Raw genomic sequence first — 25,601 nt, forward strand, 5'->3', positions numbered from 1 at the left:
CACGATCAGTAACGAAGAGACAATGAAAATATGGATAGAAATAAGTATTTAGCATGTAAATGGTAGGTGACAAATCTTGCCACAAAACGCGCAAGCAACCCACTACTTTTATTAAATATTAAAATAACACAGCTGATTTATAAAACATAAAAAAAATTATGATCTCATCCACACATCATTATTTTGAGAACCATAAGGTAGAGATTTATCCACCCAAAACAGGGGAGATAACAAAACTATTGTGTTGTTGTTGCTGCTGGTGTGCAATTAATCTTGCAGGGACAGTTGATGAAGCATTCTCCAAGATTTGGCCAGCACAAGTTATCTATTTTACAGCAGAATTCCCGTCCTGGGAGCTGGTGCCCATCTTTATAACAAGGGGGTCTGGTTACATGGCTTACTTTGCTTATCATATTACTCCCCTTGTCGTTTATGATTCCACCTAATTAACATAAAATAAAGAATAGACTTATCATCTCATCATATAAACAATAAAATTCCACAACCTATATCCTCCCAAAAATTGAGTTGTTAATTACCATATGTGCCTCCAAGACAAGTCAAACACACCACAAGAAGAGAAAAAAGTAGCACAACTCCTTGCACATTGTTCCTCATGTACTTGGTCATCATCACCAAGGAACAGAGGCTATTAATGGTTCGTACTCTTGTAAGTGGGGTTGATGAGTGTATGACCGTGAAGTGCTTGCTCCTTGAATGGTTCATATATATAGGAAAAGCTTCTTCGTGTTGATGCGTGAAGTTACTGAAAATATTAATGCTTGGAGTTATGACTAGTCTGAATGTCCAATTTTAGTTTCACTTCTAAAGATGCATGGTTCCTTCCTAATTTTTTTTAAAAAAAATTGATGCTTTGTTATATGGCGTAAGTTACTTTAGCGCCCTTCTAGAATTGACCACTTGTTTTTAGGGGTATAATTGACAACTTATAATGGGTAGCTAAAAACTGGTGCATGGCAATATTATGCTTAAGGCATTGATAATAATTGGTATAATATCAATAATTCCTATATATATGATGCCTTATCTGTATAATTATTAATTTCTCCCTTGGTATAAGAGAACAAAATTTAAAATCCGCCAAGAATGGTCCACTTAACAGTGGACTTGTTTTTTTTTCATGTAAGCAACTGTTCTCAAGTATATCAACAATTTCCAAATATTTTTTTTATTTTTATCGCATGAACATGCATTAATTATGGAATGACCATTTTATAAGTATAAGATGATGATTTAGTGTCATATACATGAATAGTTTATATCGAGGTACTTGAGCATTTTTTATTTTCCTATACACAGTTTTTTTTCTCCAATATTAAGTCGGTTTTGATTTTTTTAAATAGATTAGTTTCCCCAAAACTTTCTTTTATTAGAATAGTGAAAATTCCGCGCTGGCCCGGCTAGGGTAAATTTCGTTAGGTGGAGCTTCCCGATTCTTGGGACTCCCTATACGTTGCTCCTTGCGGCTAACAACCTCCTCTTCGCACAGCGCGCGCCCGACTAGGCCGGCACATCGACACCACGAGTGGACACCAGGGAGCGGGAGAGTAGGCGCTGGCCTGATCCACTTTGGCGATAGTTTTTAAATTTTGAAAATGAACAAGCATTGAATAGTGCAACGATATTTTGATTTTTTTTCTAAAAGACATTTTTTGGAATTTAATATATTTGTCGAAAATTCTGAACATTATTTGCAAACTATGACCTTTTCTTGGAAAACCAACAATTTATGAAAAATGCGATAGTTTATAATTTGTAGAACGTTTTATAAAAAATCTGATTTCTTTGATAACACAAACACCTTTTGAAATTCCAAACAAAATATGAGAATGGGAATATTTTTTGAAAACTTGAACATTTTTTAAATTTAAATTTGAAGTGAAATTTCCAAACATTTTCAAAAAGGAGACTTTTTGAAAAAGAAAATAAGAAAAATAAAACAAGAAAAGAAACAAAGATAAAAATAAAAAGAATCCAAAGAAAACCGGTAAAAGAAACATAAGGAAAAAAGAACAAACAAAAACACTAGTAAAAATCGGATCAGAACCTTCTGGAAGGTTCCCAAAATCGGCAAAAGCCCGAAGGAACATTCTGGAACGTTCATACAACCAGAGTGGCGTGGCTAAAATGGGTCGGCTCTCCCCAAGCACTAGTGTTAGTTCTCTGTACAAGCCCCGGCAATTTGACGTTGAATGCTAAAATAGGGTTTACGCCAATTCTCCAAAAAATGTGCACTTTTTTTGAATATTTTGAATATTTTTTAAAAATGAACATTCTTGTAAAAATACGAACAATGTTTAGAATTTTGTACATTCTTTCAAAAAACAAACACTTTTTTAAATTCTAATCATTTTTTGAAAATTATAACAATGTTTTGGTAAACCAACAATTTATGAAAAGTGCAAATAGTTTTTAAATTTGTTGAATTTTTTTAAAATAGTGTTTTTTCCATGCAGAATTTTTTTGAAATTCTAGACAAAATTAGTAAATGGGAATATTTTTTGATAAATCCTGGATTCTTTTTTGAAAACTCATACAATTTGAAAATTGCAAACAAATTTTGAAATTTCTGAACATTTTTAAAAATGAGACTTCTCGAAAAATAAAACAAGAAAAAGAGAAAACCAAAAGGAACCGAAGAAAACCGGTAGAAGAAATAGAAGGAAAAAGAACAAACGAAGACACCAGGAAAGTCGGGTCGAAACCTTCTGAAAGGTTCACAAAATCGGTAGAAGCCGGGGGGGGGGGGGGGGGGCAGCGGCCCCGCTCCCCTGGCCTCAACACAGCTTTGCGGTTGTGCACTATCTCTTTGATCGACATTTAGTGGGTGGAAGAATTTGGCGATTTGCAATCTGTTTGACCGGCACTTTAGAGAGAGCTAATCGCCAAATCCTTCCGGCCGCGTCTCTCCTCCTTGTGCTCACTGGTGGGTTCCCGGCTGCGTCTGCTACCCCCAGTGCATCGACATGTTCCGCGCATCGCCCCTCCCACCCGCTGCAACCATCTTCTCCCCTGCGGCGACAACAAGTGTTGTGTTCGCCGGCAGAGAAGAAGATATGTAACTGTAGAGAGAGAGAGAGAGAGAGAGAGAGAGAGAGAGAGAGAGAGAGAGAGAGAACACAATGTTGTAACAGAATTCTACTAGTTACATGTCAGCATTTTGACAAACTTGATCAAATGACTGAAATGCTTCAGAAGCAATTCCTCATGCACAAATGTTTATTATGCATCAAATCAACACCAAACAACATTGCTGACGTCTAGTTGAGCTCTAAATCGGGAATAAAATCAAGAAATATGGTGAGCAGTATTTCTCTGGACACAAAGAAATTTCGTGCCAACAGCATTGCATAGTGCATACCACATATATTGTAATGTTGCTCTTAATAACCTCCTCCAAGTGAAGTTGTGCTTTCCCACCGTCAGTGCCAGCTTCCTGTAAGAGAAAGATCGCAATAGATTTGGAAACGCAATGCACATAGTATTTTTGTACATTAATAATAAAAACATTTCCAACAGAAACAACTGCAATTGAAAGTACCAACCTTCAATATGGCAATTGTGAAATCATACTACCTCCGTCCAGAATTTTCATCACGTCATGAGTGGCAAGCTTGCCAGCCTCAAGGCGCTCGTCTGGAACCTGAGCCTCCCAAGTAGTACTGATGAGCTTGAAGAGATAGGACCCATAGATGGGGACCTTCCTGTCATTCTTAAAGGAGCGATCGACGCAAGCCCTTCCAATTCCATCACGGCAATCAGGCAGGCACAGATATTCGAGCCCTAAGCTGCCGACGCCCGATGTTCGTACTGGTACTGCATGCCGCCGACGCCCGATGTTCGTACTGATACTGCCGCCGACGCCCTCCTTTGTCCTGGTAATTTCCATCCTAATTAACTGTTGATTTCAGTTCCTACGGCCCCCATCTGTAATTCTATATAGGCAATTAGGAACACGTCTAATCTAGTTCTCCACTGGTTTCAATTCTAGGGACCCGATCTGTAATTTTGTGCAGGCACATGCACTAACGCTCATCACCCAATCGCTCATCAGGTATCATATTGTCGTTCCTTTCTTGCAAAAAAAATAAATATATATTCGTTCCTTGATGCATCTGCCGGCACCGTGCAACAATTGATGCAACATTTTTTTTTCAGCATTGTGTTTTAAATTGGTAAAATCACAACGAGACACAGGACGTATGCATCGGGTAGCGATAATAGGAATAGTAAGAAGACCGTCGATAAATTGGTACAACCACAACACGGAGATATGCACAAATTTCTCAAGAGTAATAATGGTGCTTGCATTGCTTCGATAAACTAAGATGATTAGTTGGAGATGGTTGCCATAGAGGAAGAGCAGTAACTTATTGGGAATTCAGAATATGATCAACGAGAAGAAAATGTTGACACCAAAATCGGCCGTAAGTGGCTCCGAGAATGTAGGTAATTCATGCACATGCACAATCTCCTAGTGTTGATGAATAACCTATTTACACTCCTGATATTTATGATCCAAGAATTAAGATCATCTTGATAATAAACCAAGAGACATTTTAGTTGAGAAAGGGCCTATGAAAGAGGAAAAAAAATGGAATACCATGTAGATGAAGAGCAACATGATAGAAAGTGGCTAGTTTATTCAAAAGATGTCGACAAAGTATTTTACTTCTATTGTAAGGTCATCTGTTGTAAAAAAGGTCATCTGTTGTAATGTCTGCTATGGAGATTTTCAAGCATGGCAGAGAAGTTGATTGCTATCTTAATATCTCCATTCCTTATCGCATCTTATTTACTATGCCCGTAACTGTCGCTTCAGCCGAAAGAAACTTTTTGAAGTTTAAATTATTGAAGAATTATTTGAGGTCAACAATGACTCAGCAAAGGTTAAATGGCTTGGCTATGTTACGCATCGAGAATAAATTATTGGATGACATTGACCTTGACCCCATCATAAGTGACGTGACTTTGCATCGAAGAATGTTAGAAGAAAATTTTAAGGAAATCGTATGTATAAATTATTTGATTCGCATACTGATTCATTTAAGTGCTATTGATAATATTTCATATATACATATTTCATTGTTATTATTATGATGCCTATATTAAGGGCCCCGAGTTTTAGTTTCACCCCGGGCCCCCAAAATCTCAGGACCGGCCCTGCTCCTTTTTTCACGTGAAGGACTCGCTCCCGGAATAACAAACGAATCCATCGCTGGGTGGGCGATCGGCCAACTGCTTTCTCCGCTCGCGCGTCTACGTACAAGACTAAAGCCCAGCGCCCAACGCTTTCATTTTTTCCTAACGTAGGCCCATAGCTTACCTAGGCCTAGTTGTTGCATACCTGCTGGGCGGGGGCCCCTGGATCTTGGGGGCCCGGAGCGGCCGCCCCCCTGCACCCCCTCAGGGCCGGCCCTGGTCATTCACAGCAGCAAGGAGCTCAGACAACATCACACGTGAAACGTCCAACTCACTAGTCGTGTTCTTCTCCTTCTGGCACATCAGCAGCATGTCAACGAGACAGGAGTGCACCACACCCTGGTCTCCCACTCGAGGGAAAAAGTCTGCCTGAAGATGTGGTGCATGATGTCCAGGAAGGAAGTCAACTCTCTAATCTATGTTCTTGTCGTCTTCCTGATACGCATATACTTGTACAACTTGGACTTGTGAGTAGCGGTCGCTGCCTTGTGAGGGCGGAGACCAAGTGATTTATGCGGGCCATCATCTCCATAGCCAAGCAAGTTCACGAATTCCTTCCAATTTGCATGCATAATTTTCCCATGTGTCATCCATGTTAGAGTCCTTGCCTCATCCCTGCCAAAGTGAACCGTGGCAAAGAATTGAGCCACAAGCTCTGGGTCAAATTCATTGTTGAATTTCATAATCTTGACGATATCGAACTGATGGCGAAGAGCAAGAGCCTCTCCAAAGTACGATGGCTCCTTCTCCATGTGATATGTACCGATGGACTTGGTTTGCAAAGGAAATTCTTCTTCGTCTTCAGCACATCGTGAAAGATAAAAGTCTACTCTCGAGTCCAGAAGGGACGCTTCACCAAAGATGGGTCTCTGACGGAACTCTGAGAACTCCTTGGAGTTCATATCAGCAACAGACTTGGCCTTCTCCTTTTCCTTTCTGGTAACTGACTTCGTGCTTGTTGATGGAGAGCCTCCCGGTAATGGCTTCCCCTCCAACAGAACTTTGGAACAGGGCTTAGCAGGGATCTCTTTGGAACAGAGGCTTGTAGCGGTGACAAAATTCTTCTAGAGGTACGACAGATGGTTTCTAATGAAGAAGCTCCATATATTGGGCTGGACCACTTATGACAGTGATGAAGCGGCACGTAGACGCGCCCTAGACAGCGCACCCTTTTCCCTTGGGTAGACTTTCTATGTGGCGGGACCCTTTAAGCTCTCGAGCGAAAACTCCCTCCCGGTTTTTGAGAAGCTTCTAGAAGTTATAGGCATGCTTTTTTCTGCCATTTATTACTCGGTGTGTGTTTTCTCACCCTGTTTTAACTTTATTTTTCCAAAAATAATGAACATTTTCAAAATTATTATTTAAAAAATATAAATTTTCCAAAATACATGAAAATCTTACAAATTTTTTTTAAAAAAATATCGTGTAATTTACCCACATTTTATTTACTTTTTAAAGTTCATAAGCTTTCCTAAATTCTTCAATTTTTTAGAACTTCATAAAATTTTAAAGTTCTTGAACATTTAGAAAGTTCATGAACATCTTTAAAATTCTAGCAAATTTTTTATTTCATTGATCTTTTAAAATTTGTCAGAAAATTGATAGTTGATTTTTAAAACGAGGTGTTGGTGTTTTTATAGAAGAACCAGAAAAAAAAGGCGAGTGTACAGTAGCCAGACGAGAAACCGAGCGTGTGTAAAACGCTAAACTACGCTGCCCCAACAGAATGTGCTTGTGAGCGTTGATGCGCCAACCAGCGCCATAAGCATGGTAGAGGAGAGCTCCTGCAATTTGTTGCATCAAATAGGTGGGAATACACACATAGGGACACGTGCTGGTCGGCCCATTCATGTCATACTGTACAACCCCGGTAGCGACCAATATTTTTTTCGGTGTTTTACACTTCCAAACGGTTTTTTCATTTCAATTGGGGGTTTTCGTTGTCGTATTTTGAAAAACATTAGAAAAGCTTATTTATTAAAAGTTCAGCATTGAATTTTGCTAATAATTTTGAAAAATCTGAACATTTTTTAAACATGAATGTTTTTCATATCTGACCATTTTTCATTTTTCAAACGTTTTTTCAAAATACGAATATTTTTTAACAACGCAAAAAATTATGAAAAAAATTAACAGGAACAATTTTAAAATTATCCATTTTTTAAAAAAAATATTCAAATATTTAACAAACGTGAATTGTTTTGAACATTTTGTGAAAACCCCTGAAAAGGAAAAAAGAAAACAAAAAAGTAAAACCAGCAAAAGACTAAAGAACATGAATTCTTAATGCCTCATAATAATGCACGACTATTTTTTATGCATTACTCATCAAATCAAAAATGCCTTTCATACATGTGTGCCTCTGTATTGTGGCCTAGGGATCCCTCATCATGCAGGAAGCCGGCCTGGTAGGCCGACCAGGGTCTCCTATGGTCGGCTTCTCCAGGGCCATCACCCCGGCCCATGGATCCATTTAGAGAAAGGCCTGGAGGATTTGGAGCGGGTGACAGGGCGACCGGCGTCCATGAGGACTCCAACGATCAACTACGATAGTTTAATCCTAGACCCCGATCCCTATATATGTTGCGACTAGATTAGTAAATAGACGCAGAACCTTAGAGCTATTGCTCAATCCATCAATCACTGTAACGCCTATACACAAGCAACATACATGAGTAGGCGGTAGGATTTTACCTCATCCGTGAGGGTCTGAAACTGAATAACCCCCTTCTTATTTCCCATTTGGTTTAATCGTCCGGCCAGAATACCTTATTAAGTGATCTGCCGAAAATAACTCCACCACTTCATAAATGGGCTAGGGCCGGGTAACACTTTTTTCTCCCTTTTTATTTTTTTTCTACTTCTGTCTATATTTAAAAATATTGTAAATACATATATCTTGAAATATTCTTCATCAATTATTAATAACATTCACCGTGCTTGAAAAAATGGTGATGAAATGTAAATATTTGTTCGCACACATATCATTCAAAAGAATATTTGTATCATTTTCAAAATGTTCGCATGTTTAAAAAAATGTGTGATTTTTCTAAAAATGTTTATTAAAAATATAAAAAATGTCAGTGTAATTTGTAAAAAAATATACCATTCATAAAAATGTTGGCTCTTTAAAAATGTTCAAACATTTGAATTTAATGTTAGTGGTATTTTTACTAATGCAATAGAAAAAAATTGACAATTTTTTAAAACGTTTATAACATATAAAATGTTTGTAAAATTTCCAAATATGTTCATAAACACTTACAAATATTTTGCACTTTTACGAATATGTTGATGTCTTAATTGTGTTGAAAACTATCTATGAAATTTACAAAAATGTTCCTAATGGAAATGCTATTGCAAAAATTTATGAATAGGAAATGTGTATAAAATTTACAAAATGTTCCTAATAGAAATGTTTTCACAACTTTTTGAAACTTCAGAAGTTGGTTTCTATTTTTTTTTTCAAAATTTTGAGCTCCATGGAGCTCGAGATCCAAAAATCCACTCTCTACCAACTATATGCATGTGTCTTGTAGCAAGCCGTGAGCCGAGGGTTGCTACATGATCAATTGCTGACTGGTGTTTGACATCTCTCTCTCTACATTGCGTATCCTTTCACACTTGAATTTTAAGATGCACGGAATGTGCTTTCCTTGTTATTGCCTCATCATTACAGCATGGAATCAAAGCAAAACTGATATTACTAAAAATAAATATACTAAACTAAAAACAAAGAAAACTTTTTCGCATGATTCAAATGAAAAATCTTTCTCAACGATTCCTATTCTACTAACAAGAGTAGACATGCAAAATATATTTGATACCGAAGAGAAATCCGTTCCAGCTATCTATGTCCTTAACATGCCCATTGGACTGGATGGCGAAAGTGAAGGTGCACGCCTAGCTGTCTTGCTGATAATACTTACTAAACATATTTTAAATTACAATGTTTGGTGCTTCACAGCCTGTTATGAAACTATTGTTCACCCATCCAATGCAACAAAAAATATGTGAATGATAATAACGCAATAACGAGTAGAGAGAGAGAGAGAGAGAGAGAGAGAGAGAGAGAGATTAAAGTCCATTTTTCCCGATGTCCAACATAGGTCCACGATCAGTACACCTAGGAGGAGACAATCGACATATGGAAAGAAAATAAATATTTAATATGTAAATGATAGGTGACAAATCTAGCAACAAAACTGTGCAAACAACCCATTGGCTAGTGTTATTGAATATTAAAATAACATAGTTGATTTCTAAAACATACAAAATTTATGATCTCATCAGCATATAATTATTTTGAGAACCACAAGGTTGGGATTTATCCACCCAAAATAGGGGTGATAACGAAACTATTGTGTTGCTGCTGCTGCTGGTGTGCAATTAATCTTGCAGGGACAGTTGATGAAGCATTCTCCGAGATTTGGCCAGCACAAGTTATCTATTTTACAGCAGAATTCCCTCCTGGGAGTTGGTGCCCATCTTTATAACAAGGGGGTCTCGTTACATGGCTTACTTTCCTCATCATGTTGCTCCCCTTGTCATTTATGATTTCGCCTAATTAACATAAAATAAAGAATACACTTATCATCTCATCATATAAACAAATAAAAGTCCACAATCTCAACCCCCCCCCCCCCCATAAAAATCGAGTTGTTAATTACCATATGTGCCTCCAAGACAAGTCAAACACACTACAAGAAGAAAAGAAAGTAGCACAAGTCCTTGCACATTGTTCCTCATGTACTTGGTCATCATCACCGGGGAACAGAGGCTATTAATGGGTGGTACTCTTGTAAGTGGAGTTGATGAGTGTATGACTGTGAAATGCTTGCTCCATGAATGGTTCATATATATATAGTGAAAGCTTCTCCACATTGATTCGTGAAGTTGAAGAAAATATTAATGCTTGGAGTTATGGCTTGTCGGAATGTCCAATTTTAGTTTCACTTCTAAAGATTCATGGTTCTTTCTAAAGTTTTTTTTTTCAAATTGATGCTTTGTCATATCGTGCAAGTTACTTTAATGCCCCATCTAGAATTGATCGCTTATTGTTTCCGAGGGGTAGAATTGACCTATTATAATTGGTAGCAAAAAACTGGTGCATGTTAATATTATATTTAAGGCATTGATAACAATTGGTATAGTATCAATAATTCCTATATATATGATGCCTTATCTGTATAATTATTAATTTCTGTCTTGGTATAAGAGAACAAAATTTAAAATTCACCAAGACTCATCCACTTAACATTGGACTTGCTTTTTAAATGTATATAAGAAACTGTTCTGAAGTATATCAACAATTTACATGTACATTTTTTTACTTTTTTCGCATGAACATAGATTAATTATGGGATGACCATTTTATAAATATAAGTTGACGATATATTGTCATATACATGAACATTTTATATCGAGGTACTTGAGCATTTTTTTCATTTTTCTATACACAAATATTTCTCCAATATTAAGTCGATTTTGATTTTTTAAATAGATTAGATTCCCCGAAACTGTCTTTATTAGAATAGTAAAAATATCGCGTTGGCTCGGCTAGGGCAAATTTCGTTAGGCGGAGCTTCCCAATTCTCAGGACTCCCTGTATGCTCCTCCTTGCGGCTAACAACCTCCCCTTCGCACAACGCGCGCCTGACAGGCACGGCCCATTGACGATAAGACTGGACATCAATGAGCGGGAGAGTAGGCACTGACTCAACCCACTGTAGCGTCATTTTTTAATTTTTGAAAAATTTCTTTGGAAATTGAAGAAGCATTGATTAATGTGAACATATTTTAAAAACTTTTGAACGTTTACAAAAATTTAAAATTTCTTAAAACCCCCATTATTTTTGGAATTTCATACATTCTTATAAAAAAATGCGCACTTTTGAAAATCTCGACATTTGGTGTAAACTATAACCTTTTCTTTGGAAACCAACAATTAATGAAAAACGTGATAGTTTTATAATTTGTACAACATTTTTTGAAATTATGAATTTTTAGAAAAAACAATTTTTGAAATTCCGAACACAACATGAGAATGGGAACATTTTTTGAAAACTAGAACATTTTGAAAATTTCAAAAAAAATTGAAATGTCCGAACATTTTCAAAAAGGAGACTTTTTGAAAAAGAAAATAAGAAAAATATACAAGATAAAACAAAGATAAAAAAGAACCCAAAGGAAACCGGTAAAAGAAATAGAAGGAAAAAAGAACAAACGAAAATACGAGTAAAAATCATATCAGAACCTTTTGGAAGGTTCGCAAAATCGGTAAAAGCCCGGAAGGAATATTCTGGAAGTTCGTAAAACTAGAGCGGCGCGGCCAAAATGGCTCGGCCGTTCCCGAGCGCTAGAGTCAGTTCTGTGTGCAAGCCCCCGCAATTTGACGTTAAATGCTCAGATAGGGTTTCCACCATTTCTCTTGTTTCTTGTTGCCTCATATGAGTTTGTTGTTGTTTGGTTCATATCTGGATCGAAGCCCCAATCACACCCCACCCACCGTTTTATGCCCTTACACGAGTGGCCTTCCTAGAGAAGTCATGGAGTCAGTGTCGACGCCTTCCCTCACCCCCGTACGAGCCCCTTACGATTGACGCTCTTGGCCGCAATCACGTTTCCCTTCCACCTCACCGTGTTCCTGCAAATTGTCCAAGTGTTTTGGGGTATATACTCCTTGGAGCTTTCTGGCATCAAGATTAGTTAGACCCCACCTCAACTGGAATAACTTTGCTGAGAAGAGTCTGGATATAGTGAGACCTCTGGTTTGAAATTGATAAGTTGCCACCAAGCCAAGCCGTCCAAGTTTAATCTATGCACATCAACTCATTACTTACTCAACTTATTTCCTTACATATCAATGTATGACCCAGCTTTAGCATCGAGATGCCAAAAAGGCAAAGAGGGACTAAACGGCCCAAGGTGGTAGCCCTAGTCCTCCTCCTCCATGGACTCCCCCGAGTCGTTGTCACTGTCCTCCTGGTGCTCCTCGTGAATGTCCTCATCTCGCCATCGGCACCATGGAAACCAGACGTAGTAGCGTTGGAGTCATCTAAGTCGGTCCACTTGTTGATCTGCCCAATCCACCTATCCTCTGAGGTCATCTTATTCTCAGAGACACTCTGCACCTCAATCTCAAGCTTCCAATAATCATGGTGACTTGGCACTGCCGGGCAATCTTCTCAGCCACATGTGCCTTGTACATATTCTTCTGAGTATCCACCTGAATGCAGAAAAGCTTCCTCATCTTCTTCTTGAGTTTGATGTCCCAAGTAGGCTGATCCGAGGGTGGTACATAGTCAGGCTCCTCAGATCCACCAGACTTTGCTCTTGGGATATTGATCTCTGGTGCATCTGGCACAACTCCCCAGTTCTCCTTCTGCCTGAGCTTCATCACATCATGAGTGGCAAGCTTGCCAGTCTCTAGGCGCTCATCTGGAACCTGAGCCGCTGAACTAGTAGTGATGAGCTTGAAGAGATAGAACCCATAGATGGGAACCTTCCTATCATACGTAGCAGTAGTGAGCTCATACCACATCACATGTCAAACGTCCAGCATGCTAGTCTTGCTCTTTGCTACTTGTGAGTTGCGTTGGGATTTCCCCGAAGAGGAGAGGATGATGCAGTATAGTAGAGATAATTATTTCCCTCAGTTAAGAACATAGATTATCAATCTAGTAGGAGAACCACACAAGACCTCGTGAACAACACCTACACACAAAAGAACAAATACTTGCACCCAACACAAAGAAGGGGTTGTCAATCCCTTGGCGGTTAATTGCAAGGATCAAGTCTGATAATGATAGATAGATAAACAAAAACACAAAATAAAATTAAGGTGAATAAATTGAAACAATGTATTTTTGGATTTTAATATATGATAAAAATAGATCCCGATCCCTAAGTATGTTGCGGTAGATTACTAAATAGACACAGAACCTTAGAGCTATTGCTCAATCCATCAATCATTGTAACGCCTATACACAAGCAATATACATGAGCACGGGGTAGGATTTTACCTCATGCGTGAGGGTATGAAAATGGATAAACCCCTTCTTACTCCCCATTTGGTTTAATCGTCTGGCCAGAATACCTTATCAAGTGATCTGCCGAAAATAACACCACCACCTCATAAATGGGCTAGGGCCAGGTAAGACATTTTTCTCCCTTTTCGTTATTTTGTTTCTACTTCCATCTATTTTTAAAATATTTTAAATACATATATTTTGGAATATTCTTCATCAATTATTAATACATTCACCGTGCTTGGAAAAATGGTCATGAAATGTAATTATTTGTTTTCACAATTTGATAAATTCTTCATATCATTCAAAAGAATATTTGTATCATTTTCAAAAATGTTCGCATGTTTAAAAAAATGTGTGATTTAAAAAATATATTTATTAATATATATATATATATATATATATATATATATATATATATATAAGTCAGTGTAATTTGTAAAAAAACATACCATTCAAAAATCCACTCTCTACCAACTATATGCATGTGTCTTGTAGCAAGCGGTGAGCCGAGGGTTGCTACATGATCAATTGCTGACTGGGTAGCTCACGAGTGTTTGACATCTCTCTCTATATTGGGTATCCTTTCACACTTAAATTTTAAGATGCACGGAATGTGCTTTCCTTGTTGTTGCCTCAGCATTACAACATGGAATCAAAGCAAAACTAATATTACTGCCCTTAAAAAATGTCTCGTTATCTATGTTCTTAACATGCCCATTGGACTGCATGGCGAAAGTGAAGGTGTGCGCCTAGCTGGTGGTGGAGCAGACACACTCATCTATGACCTCCAATCTAAGTATGACATTTACTCTGTAGCGAGTCCATGGTGCATGTGGGTTGGAACGCTGCTTAGCAAATGTAGACTTAATTTGCAGGCAAGCCAACATGAAATCTGTAGGCCCATGTGAGTTCCATCATAATCGCGGTCAGTTCAACTCTGATTCGAATCCTAATAAAAAAGTTGGATCAGCGGTCCTGGATGGATATGTCCATCACTAGACATCACAACAGTTGATAGCGTCGATATGACTTGTAGCTACAGGACACCGACACCCCTCACTTCCTCTACATACACTAAACAAACCCTAGCTTATCCAACTCAATTTGCTTTATGGTTTGTGTGCAAAATAAGAAGTGTTAAAACCAAACACCATGCTCTTGAACCTAAGAAACCAATAGTCAATTTACCTATGGATATTAAATATATATACCATGCTTGATCTGTCTTGCTGATAATACTTACTAAACATATTTTAAATTAAAATGTTTGGTGCTTCACAGCCTGTTATCAAACTATTGTTCACCCATCCAATGCAACAAAAAGTATGTGAATGATAATAACGCAATAATGAGTAGAGAGAGAGAGAGAGATTAATGTCCATTTTTTTTCCGATGTCCAACATAGGTCCACGATCAGTACACATAGGAGGAGACAATCAAAATATGGACAGAAAATAAATATTTAATATGTAAATGGTAGGTGACAAATCTAGCCACAAAATTGTACAAACAACACTTTGGCTAGTTTTATTGAATATTAAAATAACATAGTTGATTTATAAAACATACAAAATTTATGATCTCATCAGCACATAATTATTTTGAGAACCATAAGGTTGGGATTTATCCACCCAAAATAGGGGTGATAACGAAACTATTGTGTTGCTGCTGCTGGTGGTGTGCAATTAATCTTGCAGGGACAGTTGATGAAGCATTCTCCGAGATTTGGCCAGCACAAGTTATCTATTTTACAGCAGAATTCCCGTCCTGGGAGCTGGTGCCCATCTTTATAACAAGGGGGTCTCGTTACATGGCTTACTTTCCTCATCATGTTGCTCCCCTTGTCATTTATGATTTCGCCTAATTAACATAAAATAAAGAATACACTTATCATCTCATCATATAAACAAATAAAAGTACACAATCTCAACCCCCCCATAAAAATCGAGTTGTTAATTACCATATGTGCCTCCAAGACAAGTCAAACACACCACAAGAAGAAAAGAAAGTAGCACAAGTCCTTGCACATTGTTCCTCATGTACTTGGTCATCATCACCGGGGAACAGAGGCTATTAATGGGTGGTACTCTTGTAAGTGGAGTTGATGAGTGTATGACCGTGAAATGCTTGCTCCATGAATGGTTCATATATATATATATATATAGTGAAAGCTTCTCCACATTGATGTGTGAAGTTGAAGAAAATATTAATGCTTGGAGTTATGGCTTGTCGGAATGTCCAACTTTAGTTTCACTTCTAAAGATTCATGGTTCCTTCTAAAGTTTTTTTTTCAAATTGATGCTTTGTCATATCGTGTAAGTTACTTTAATGCCCCATCTAGAATAGATCGCTTATTATTTCCGAGGGGTAGAATTGACCTATTATAATGGATAGCAAAAAACTGGTGCATGTTAATATTATAGTTAAGGCATTGTTGATAATTTGTATAGTATCAATAATTCCTATATATATGATGCCTTATCTGTATAATTATTAATTTCTCTCTTGGTATAAGAGAACAAAATTTAAAATTCACCAAGACTCATCCACTTAACGTTAGACTTGCTTTTTAAATGTATATAAGAAACTATTCTTAAGTATATCAACAATTTACATGTAATCTTTTTTTTTTACTTTTTTCGCATGAACATAGATTAATTATGGGATGACCATTTTATAAATATAAGTTGGTGGTATATTGTCATATACATGAACATTTTATATCGACGTACTTGAGCATTTTTTTTCATTTTTCTATACACAAATATTTCTCCAATATTAAGTCGATTTTGATTTTTTTAAAAAGATTAGATTCCGCGAAACTGTCTTCATTAGAATAGTGAAAATTTCGCGTTGGCCCGGCTAGGGCAAATTTCGTTAGGCGGAGCTTCCCAATTCACAGGACTCCCTATACGCTCCTCCTTGCGGCTAACAACCTCCCCTTCGCACAACGCGCGCCTGACTGGCACGGCCCATTGAAGATACGACTGGACATCAACGAGCGGGAGAGTAGGCGCTGACCCGACCCACTTTAGCATCATTTTTTTATTTTTGAATCATTTCTTTGGAAAATGAACAAGCATTGATTAATGTGAACATATTTTAAAAACTTTTGAACGTTTTTGAAAATTTAAAATTTCTTAAAACCGCAATTATTTTTGGAATTTCATACATTTTTCTAAAAAAATGAACACTTTTGAAAATCTTGAACAATATTTGTAAAATATGACCTTTTCTTGGAAAACCAACAATTAATGAAAAACATGATAGTTTTATAATTTGTACAACATTTTTAGAAATTATGAATTTTTAGAAAAAACAATTTTTGAAATTCCGAACAAAACATGAGAATGGGAACATTTTTTGAAAACTAGAACATTTCGAAAATTTAAAAGAAATTGAAATGTCCGAACATTTTCAAAAAGGAGACTTTTTGAAAAAGAAAATAAGAAATATATACAAGATAAAACAAAGATAAAAAAGAACCCAAAGAAAACTGGTAAAAGAAACAGAAGGAAAAAAGAACAAACGAAAATACGAGTAAAAATCATATCAGAACCTTTTGGAAGGTTCCCAAAATCGGTAAAAGCCCGGAAGGAATATTCTGGAAGTTCGTAAAACTAGAGGGGCACGGCCAAAATGGCTCGGCCGTTCCCGAGCACTAGAGTCAGTTCGGTGTGCAAGCACCCGCAATTTGACATTAAATGCTCTAATAGGGTTTCCACCATTTCTCTTGTTTCTTGTTGCCTCATATGAGTTTGTTGTTGTTTGGTTCATATCTGGGTCGAAGCCCCAATCACACCCACCCACCGTTTTACGCCCTTACACGAGTGGCCTTCCTAGAGATGTCATGGCGTCAGTGTCGACGCCTTCCCTCACCCCCGTACGAGCCCCTTATGATTGACGCTCTTGGCAGCAATCACGTTTTCCTTCGACCTCACCGTGTTCCTGCAAATTGTCCAAGTGTTTTGGGGTATATACTCCTTGGAGCTTTCTGGCATCAAGATTAGTTAGACCCCATCTCAACTGGAATAACTTTGCTGAGAAGAGTTTGGATATAGTGAGACCTCTGGTTTGAAATTGATAAGTTGCCACCAAGCCAAGCCGTCCAAGTTTAATCTATGCACATCAACTCATTACTTACTCAACTTATTTCCTTACATATCAATGTATGACCCAGCTTTAGCATCGAGATGCCAAAAAGGCAAAGAGGGACTAAACGGCCCAAGGTGGTAGCCCTAGCCCTCCTCCTCCATGGACTCCTCCGAGTCGTTGTCACTGTCCTCCTGGTGCTCCTCGTGAATGTCCTCATCTCGCCATCGGCACCATGGAAACCAGACGTAGTAGCGTTGGAGTCATCTGAGTCGGTCCACTTGTTGATCTGCCCAATCCACCTATCCTCTGAGGTCATCTTCTTCTGAGAGACACTCTACACCTCAATCTCAAGCTTCCTATAATCATGGTGACCTGGCACTGCCGGGCAATCTTCTCAGCCACATGTGCCTTGTACATATTCTTCTGAGTATCCACCTGAATGCAGAAAAGCTTCCTCATCTTCTTCTTGAGTTTGATGCCCAAGTAGGCTGATCCAAGGGTGGTACATAGTCAGGCTCCTCAGATCCATCAGACTTTGCTCTTGGGATATTGATCTCTGGTGCATCTGGCACAACTCCCCAGTTCTCCTTTTGCCTGAGCTTCATCACATCATGAGTGGCAAGCTTGCCAGTCTCTAGGCGCTCATCTGGAACCTGAGCCGCCGAAGTAGTAGTGATGAGCTTGAAGAGATAGGACCCATAGATCGGAACCTTCCTGTCATACATAGCAGTAGTGAGCTCATACCACATCACATGTCAAACGTCCAACATGCTAGTCTTGCTCTTTGCTACTTGTGAGTTGCATTGGGATTTCCCCGAAGAGGAGAGGATGATGCAGTATAGTAGAGATAATTATTTCCCTCAGTTAAGAACATAGATTATCAATCTAGTAGGAGAACCACACAAGACCTCGTGAAAAACACCTACACATAAAAGAACAAATACTTGCACCCAACACAAAGAAGGGGATGTGAATCCCTTGGCGGTTAATTGCAAGGATCAAGTCTGATAATGATAGATAGATAAACAAGAACACAATATAAAATAAAGGTGAATAAATTGAAACAATGTATTTTTGGATTTTAATATATGATAAAAATAGACCCCGATCCCTAAGTATGTTGCGGTAGATTACTAAATAGACACAGAACCTTAGAGCTATTGCTCAATCCATCAATCATCGTAACGCCTATACACAAGCAATATACATGAGCAGGGGGTAGTATTTTACCTCATGCGTGAGGGTATGAAAATGGATAAACCCCTTCTTACTATGCATTTGGTTTAATCGTCTGGCCAGAATACCTTATCAAGTGATCTGCCAAAAATAACACCACCACCTCATAAATGGGCTAGGGCCAGGTAAGACATTTTTTCTCCCTTTTTGTTATTTTGTTTCTACTTCCGTCTATTTTAAAAAATATTTTAAATACATATATTTTGGAATATTCTTCATCAATTATTAATACATTCACCGTGCTTGGAAAAATGGTCATGAAATGTAATTATTTGTTTTCACAATTTGATAAATTCTTCATATCATTCAAAAGAATATTTGTATCATTTTCAAAAATGTTCGCATGTTTAAAAAAAATGTGTGATTAAAAAATATATTTATTAATATATATATATATATATATATATATATATATATATATATATAAGTCAGTGTAATTTGTAAAAAAAAACATACCATTCAAAAATCCACTCTCTACCAACTATATGCATGTGTCTTGTAGCAAGCGGTGAGCCGAGGGTTGCTACATGATCAATTGCTGGCTCGGTAGCTCACGAGTGTTTGACATCTCTCTCTACATTGGGTATCCTTTCACACTTGAATTTTAAGATGCACGGAATGTGCTTTCCTTGTTGTTGCCTCAGCATTACAACATGGAATCGAAGCAAAACTAATATTACTGCCCTTAAAAAATGTCTCGCTATCTATCTTCTTGACATGCCCATTGGACTGCATGGCGAAAGTGAAGGTGTGCGCCTAGCTGGTGGTGGAGCAGCACACTCATCTGTGACCTCCACTCTAAGTATGACATTTACTCTGTAGCGAGTCCACGGTGCATGTGGGTTGGAACGCTGCTTAGCAAATGTAGACTTAATTTGCAGGCAAGCCAACATGAAATCTGTAGGCCCATGTGAGTTCCATCATAATCACGGTCAGTTCAACTCTGATTCGAATCCTAATAAAAAAGTTGGATCAGCGGTCCTGGATGGATATGTCCATCACTAGACATCACAACAGTTGATAGAGTCGATATGACTTGTAGCTACAGGACACCGACACCCCTCACTTCCTCTACATGCACTAAACAAACCCTAGCTTATCCAACTCAATTTGCTTTATGGTTTGTGTGCAAAAGGAGAAGTGTTAAAACCAAACACCATGCTCTTGAACCTAAGAAACCAATAGTCAATTTACCTATGGATATTAAATATATATGTACCATGCTTGATCTGTCTTGCTGATAATACTTACTAAACATATTTTAAATTACAATGTTTGGTGCTTCACAGCCTGTTATGAAACTATTGTTCACCCATCCAATGCAACAAAAAGTATGTGAATCATAATAACGCAATAACGAGTAGAGAGAGAGAGAGATTAAAGTCCATTTTTTTCCCGATGTCCAACATAGGTCCAAGATCAGTACACATAGGAGGAGACAATCAAAATATGGACAGAAAATAAATATTTAATATGTAAATGGTAGGTGACAAATCTAGCCACAAAATTATACAAACAACCCATTGGCTAGTTTTATTGAATATTAAAATAACATAGTTGGTTTATAAAACATACAAAATTTATGATCTCATCAGCACATAATTATTTTGAGAACCATAAGGTTGGCATTTATCCACCCAAAATAGGGGTGATAACGAAACTATCGTGTTGCTGCTGCTGCTGGTGTGCAATTAATCTTGCAGGGACAGTTGATGAAGCATTCTCCGAGACTTGGCCAGCACAAGTTATCTATTTTACAGCAGAATTCCCGTCCTGGGAGCTGGTGCCCATCTTTATAACAAGGGGGTCTCGTTACATGGCTTACTTTCCTCATCATGTTGCTCCCCTTGTCATTTATGATTTCGCCTAATTAACATAAAATAAAGAATACACTTATCATCTCATCATATAAACAAATAAAAGTCCACAATCTCAACCCCCCCATAAAAATCGAGTTGTTAATTACCATATGTGCCTCCAAGACAAGTCAAACACACCACAAGAAGAAAAGAAAGTAGCACTAGTCCTTGCACATTGTTCCTCATGTACTTGGTCATCATCACCGGGGAACAGAGGCTATTAATGGGTGGTACTCTTGTAAGTGGAGTTGATGAGTGTATGACCGTGAAATGCTTGCTCCATGAATGGTTCATATATATATAGTGAAAGCTTCTCCACATTGATGTGTGAAGTTGAAGAAAATATTAATGCTTGGAGTTATGGCTTGTCGGAATGTCCAATTTTAGTTTCACTTCTAAAGATTCATGGTTCCTTCTAAAGTTTTTTTTTTTCAAATTGATGCTTTGTCATATCGTGTAAGTTACTTTAATGCCCCATCTAGAATTGATCGCTTATTGTTTCCGAGGGGTAGAATTGCCTATTATAATGGGTAGCAAAAAACTGGTGCATGTTAATATTATAGTTAAGGCATTGTTGATAATTGGTATAGTATCAATAATTCCTATATATATGATGCCTTATCTGTATAATTATTAATTTCTCTCTTGGTATAAGAGAACAAAATTTAAAATTCACCAAGACTCAACCACTTAACATTGGACTTGCTTTTTATGTGTATATAAGAAACTATTCTAAAGTATATCAACAATTTACATGTAATTTTATTACTTTTTTCGCATGAACATAGATTAATTATGGGATGACCATTTTATAAATATAAGTTGACGATATATTGTCATATACATGAACATTTTATATCGAGGTACTTGAGCATTTTTTTTCATTTTTCTATACACAAATATTTCTCCAATATTAAGTCGATTTTGATTTTTTAAATAGATTAGATTCCCCGAAACTGTCTTTATTAGAATAGTAAAAATTTCGCGTTGACCATGCTAGGGAAAATTTCGTTAGGCGGAGCTTCCCAATACTCAGGACTCCCTATACGCTCCTCCTTGCGGCTAACAACCTCCCCTTCGCACAACGCGCGCCTGACTGGCACGGCCCCTTGAAGATACGACTGGACATCAACAAGCGGGAGAGCAGGCGCTGACCCGACCCACTTTAGCATCATTTTTTTATTTTTGAAATATTTCTTTGGAAAATGAACAAGCATTGATTAATGTGAACATATTTTAAAAACTTTTGAACGTTTTCGAAAATTTAAAATTTCTTAAAACCGCAATTATTTTTGGAATTTCATACATTTTTCTAAAAAAAATGAACACTTTTGAAAATCTTGGACAATATTTGTAAACTATGACCTTTTCTTGGAAAACCAACAATTAATGAAAAACGTGATAGTTTTATAATTTGTACAACATTTTTAGAAATTATGAATTTTTAGAAAAAAGCAATTTTTGAAATTCCAAACAAAACATGAGAATGGGAACATTTTTTGAAAACTAGAACATTTTGAAAATTTAAAAGAAATTGAAATATCCGAAATTTTTCAAAAAGGAGACTTTTTGAAAAAGAAAATATGAAAAATATACAAGATAAAACAAAGATAAAAAAGAACCCAAAGAAAACCGGTAAAAGAAAGAGAAGGAAAAAAGAACAAACGAGAATACGAGTAAAAATCATATCAGAACCTTTTGGAAGGTTCCCAAAATCGGTTAAAGCCCGGAAGGAATATTCTGGAAGTTTGTAAAACTAGAGCGGCACGGCCAAAATGGCTCGGCCGTTCCCCAGCACTAGAGTCAGTTCTGTGTGCAAGCACCCGCAATTTGACGTTAAATGCTCAAACAGGGTTTCCACCATTTCTCTTGTTTCTTGTTGCCTCATATGAGTTTGTTGTTGTTTGGTTCATATCTTGGTCGAAGCCCGAATCACACCCCACCCACCGTTTTATGCCCTTACACGAGTGTCCTTCCTAGAGATGTCATGGCGTCAGTGTCGACGCCTTCCCTCACCCCCGTACGAGCCCCTTATGATTGACGCTCTTGGCCGCAATCACGTTTTCCTTCGACCTCACCGTGTTCCTGCAAATTGTCCAATTGTTTTGGGGTATATACTCCTTGGAGCTTTCTGGCATCAAGATTAGTTAGACCCCACCTCAACTGGAATAACTTTGCTGAGAAGAGTTTGGATATAGTGAGACCTCTGGTTTGAAATTGATAAGTTGCCACCAAGCCAAGCCGTCCAAGTTTAATCTATGCACATCAACTCATTACTTACTCAACTTATTTCCTTACATATCAATGTATGACCCAGCTTTAGCATCGAGATGCCAAAAAGGCAAAGACGGACTAAAGGGCCCAAGGTGGTAGCCCTAGCCCTCCTCCTCCATGGACTCCTCCGAGTCGTTGTCACTGTCCTCCTGGTGCTCCTCGTGAATGTCCTCATCTCGCCATCGGCACCATGGAAACCAGACGTAGTAGCGTTGGAGTCATCTGAGTCAGTCCACTTGTTGATCTGCCCAATCCACCTATCCTCTGAGGTCATCTTCTTCTCAGAGACACTCTGCACCTCAATCTCAAGCTTCCTATAATCATGGTGACCTGGCACTGCCGGGCAATCTTCTCAGCCACGTGTGCCTTGTACATATTCTTTTGAGTATCCACCTGAATGCAGAAAAGCTTCCTCATCTTCTTCTTGAGTTTGATGCCCAAGTAGGCTGATCCGAGGGTGGTACATAGTCAGGCTCCTCAGATCCATCAGACTTTTCTCTTGGGATATTGATCTCTGGTGCATCTGGCACAACTCCCCAGTTCTCCTTTTGCCTGAGCTTCATCACATCATGAGTGGCAAGCTTGCCAGTCTCTAGGCGCTCATCTGGAACCTGAGCCGCCGAAGTAGTAGTGATGAGCTTGAAGAGATAGGACCCATAGATGGGAACCTTCCTATCATACATAGCAGTAGTGAGCTCATACCACATCACATGTCAAACATCCAGCATGCTAGTCTTGCTCTTTGCTACTTGTGAGTTGCATTGGGATTTCCCCGAAGAGGAAAGGATGATGCAGTATAGTAGAGATAATTATTTCCCTCAGTTAAGAACATAGATTATCAATGTAGTAGGAGAACCACACAAGACCTCGTGAACAACACCTACACATAAAAGAACAAATACTTGCACCCAACACAAAGAAGGGGTTGTCAATCCCTTGGCGGTTAATTGCAAGGATAAGGTCTGATAATGATAGATAGATAAACAAAAACACAAAATAAAATAAAGGTGAATAGATTGAGACAATGTATTTTTGGATTTTAATATATGATAAAAATAGACCCCGATCCCTAAGTATGTTGCGGTAGATTACTAAATAGACACAGCACCTTAGAGCTATTGCTCAATCCATCAATCATTGTAACGCCTATACACAAGCAATATACATGAGCAGGGGGTAGGATTTTACCTCATGCGTGAGGGTATGAAAATGGATAAACCCCTTCTTATTTCGCATTTGGTTTAATCGTCTGGCCAGAATACCTTATCAAGTGATCTGCCGAAAATAGCACCACCACCTTATAAATGGGTTAGGGCCAGGTAAGACATTTTTTCTCCCTTTTTGTTATTTTGTTTCTACTTCCGTCTATTTTTAAAAATATTTTAAATACATATATTTTGGAATATTCTTCATCAATTATTAATACATTCACCATGCTTGGAAAAATGGTCATGAAATGTAATTATTTGTTTTCACAATTTGATAAATTCTTCATATCATTCAAAAGAATATTTGTATCATTTTCAAAAATGTTCGCATGTTTAAAAAAATGTGTGATTTAATTTTTTATATTAATATATATATAAGTCAGTGTAATTTGTAAATAAAAACATACCATTCAAAAATCCACTCTCTACCAACTATATGCATGTGTCTTGTAGCAAGCGGTGAGCCGAGGGTTGCTACATGATCAATTGCTGACTCGGTAGCTCACGAGTGTTTGACATCTCTCTCTACATTGGGTATCCTTTCACACTTGAATTTTAAGATGCACGGAATGTGCTTTCCTTGTTGTTGCCTCAGCATTACAACATGGAATCAAAGCAAAACTAATATTACTGCCCTTAAAAAATGTCTCGCTATCTATGTTCTTAACATGCCCATTGGACTGCATGGCGAAAGTGAAGGTGTGCGCCTAGCTGGTAGTGGAGCAGACACACTCATCTGTGACCTCCAATCTAAGTATGACATTTACTCTGTAGCGAGTCCACGGTGCATGTGGGTTGGAACGCTGCTTATCAAATGTAGACTTAATTTGCAGGCAAGCGAACATGAAATCTGTAGGCCCATGTGAGTTCCATCATAATCACGGTCAGTTCAACTCTGATTCGAATCCTAATAAAAAAGTTGGATCAGCGGTCCTGGATGGATATGTCCATCACTAGACATCACAACAGTTGATAGAGTCGATATGACTTGTAGCTACAGGACACCGACACCCCTCACTTCCTCTACATGCACTAAACAAACCCTAGCTTATCCAACTCAATTTTCTTTATGGTTTGTGTGCAAAAGAAGAAGTGTTAAAACCAAACACCATGCTCTTGAACCTAAGAAACCAATAGTCAATTTACCTACGGATATTAAAAGAAATTGAAATGTCCGAACATTTTCAAAAAGGAGACTTTTTGAAAAAGAAAATAAGAAAAATATACAAGATAAAACAAAGATAAAAAAGAACCCAAAGAAAACCTATAAAAGAAACAGTAGGAAAAAAGAACAAACGAGAATACGAGTAAAAATCATATCAGAACCTTTTGGAAGGTTCCCAAAATCGGTAAAAGCCCGGAAGGAATATTCTGGAAGTTTGTAAAACTAGAGCGGCACGGCCAAAATGGCTCGGCCGTTCCCGAGCACTAGAGTCAGTTCTGTGTGCAAGCACCCGCAATTTGACGTTAAATGCTCAAACAGGGTTTCCACCATTTCTCTTGTTTCTTGTTGCCTCATATGAGTTTGTTGTTGTTTGGTTCATATCTTGGTCGAAGCCCCAATCACACCCCACCCACCGTTTTATGCCCTTACATGAGTGTCCTTCCTAGAGATGTCATGGCGTCAGTGTCGACGCCTTCCCTCACCCCCGTACGAGCCCCTTATGATTGAC

The sequence above is a fragment of the Triticum aestivum genome, chromosome 5D (assembly GCF_018294505.1).
Source record: "Triticum aestivum cultivar Chinese Spring chromosome 5D, IWGSC CS RefSeq v2.1, whole genome shotgun sequence".
NCBI lineage: Eukaryota > Viridiplantae > Streptophyta > Magnoliopsida > Poales > Poaceae > Triticum > Triticum aestivum.